Source organism: Limulus polyphemus, unplaced genomic scaffold (assembly GCF_000517525.1).
Source record: "Limulus polyphemus unplaced genomic scaffold, Limulus_polyphemus-2.1.2 Scaffold5699, whole genome shotgun sequence".
In the NCBI taxonomy this organism is placed as follows: Eukaryota; Metazoa; Arthropoda; class Merostomata; order Xiphosura; family Limulidae; genus Limulus; species Limulus polyphemus.
The window spans coordinates 47,910-49,930 of NW_013671309.1; the positions used below are offsets into that span (position 1 = coordinate 47,910).

The 2,021-nt window shown below is 29.5% G+C and overlaps 1 protein-coding gene across 1 annotated transcript in view; it reads right to left on the reverse strand.

Annotated features, from left to right (window-relative positions):
• LOC111089260 overlaps positions 1–2,021 on the reverse strand; it is a gene marked incomplete at its 5' end in the record, with an annotated part of 25,929 nt that overhangs the window by 10,803 nt on the left and 13,105 nt on the right. The gene's annotated exons all lie outside the window — the stretch shown is intronic.

Below are 2,021 nucleotides of genomic sequence, written 5' to 3' on the forward strand. Positions count from 1 at the left end.
TTTTCACCGTTTTTTTTTGGTTTTTGTTTTAGTTACAAACTACTGAGAGTTGATAAATACTAATCATGCCTTCTGAATACACATGTGATACGAGAATTTATTTGGTTACAGTTTTTACTGGAATGCAAGTTAACCCAGAGGTCAGCGGAAATAATATCATCATTTATTAACGAAGTAATTATTAAAAGTAAAGTTTAACATTTGTTTGATCTACTAACTTCGTGCTTTCTCTATTTAATTGAAATACGTTTCGGTTTTATTCTAAGCTGTCTGTTCTAATTCTCCGTTTCGTAAACAGAGGGTTCAATACATTATATTAAAACCATTTTTTAATCTCACCAGGTTCTTACAATTGAAGTCGCCATGTCGTTTCAGTCTCTATCTGACGACCATGCATCTTGACAATAACTCTGCTACGTGGTTTCCATTGCAAAAAGGTCTTGTTATAAGGATGTAATGCCTAAAGCATACCACTCCTCTCTCCATAAGTTCCATGATCCATCTAGTGTAAGAGGGTGACAGTTTACCAGCGCCCGTTTCAACAGTCCAGTTACAAAGAACTCATAGGCGCTGGGTACTGTGACTTAACCAGTATGTCTTCATATGGAATAGTATGAATACTCGATAAATTCTCCATTGCTTGATTTGGAGGTATTACTGGAAATCTTATCTCGGTAAAACTACACTTTGTTCACTATATTTTATACTGTTGCCTGGGGCACGTGAATGGCTTTTGCCACTGACCGCTGTTTTCTCATCTTTTACATAAACAAATTTTGGTAACCAAGGCTTTGGTGCGACTTGTTTCAGGTGTCTTTCCGTATGGTTCTGGTTCCTTTGTTTTCCAATGATACTAACTATAAGGGATATGCTCTTCTTGTAAATATAAATCCCAAATCTAAACACATATTCATTTACGATCTGAGTATACGAGCATTCTATAGATATATTATATATATATATCAACGGTTGTTGTTATTGTTATTGTTTTTATATATCAACGGTTGTTGTTATTGTTATGGTTTTACAATACAATATAAAACCTTGTCTCTATCATTCATATGTTATATATAAACGGTTGTTGTTATTGTTATTGTTTTTTATATATCAACGGTTGTTGTTATTGTTATTGTTTTTATATATCAACGGTTGTTCTTATTGTTATTGTTTTTATATACATCAACGATTGTTGTTATTGTTATGGTGTTTTTATATATCAACGGTTGTTGTTATTGTTTTTAAATATCAACGGTTGTTGTTATTGTTATGGTTTTACAATACACTATAAATCATAGTCTCTATCATTCATATCTTATATATCAGCGGTTGTTGTTATTGTTATGGTTTTTATATATCAGCGGTTGTTGTTATTGTTATGGTTTTTATATATCAGCGGTTGTTGTTATTGTTATGGTTTTACAATACAATATAAAACCTTGTCTCTATCATTCATATTTTATATATCAACGATTGTTGTTATTGTTATGGTTTTTATATATCAACGGTTGTTGTTATTGTTATTGTTTTTATATATCAACAGTTTGTTGTTATTGTTATGGTTTTTATATATCAACGGTTGTTGTTATTGTTATGGTGTTTTTATATATCAACGGTTGTTGTTTTTGTTATGGTTTTTATATATCAACGGTTGTTGCTATTGTTATGGTTTTTATATATCAACGGTTGTTGTTATTGTTATGGTTTTACAATACAATATAAAACCTTGTCTCTATCATTCATATTTTATATATAAACGGTTGTTGTTTTTGTTATGGTTTTTATATATCAACGGTTGTTGTATTGTTATGGTGTTTTTATATATCAACGGTTGTTGTTATTGTTATTTTTATGGTTTTACAATACAATATAAAACCTTGTCTCTATAATTCATATTTTATATATCAACTGTTATTGTTATGGTTTTACAATACAATATAAAACCTTGTCTCTATAATTCATATTTTATATATCAACTGTTATTGTTATGGTTTTACAATACAATATAAAACCTTGTCTCTATA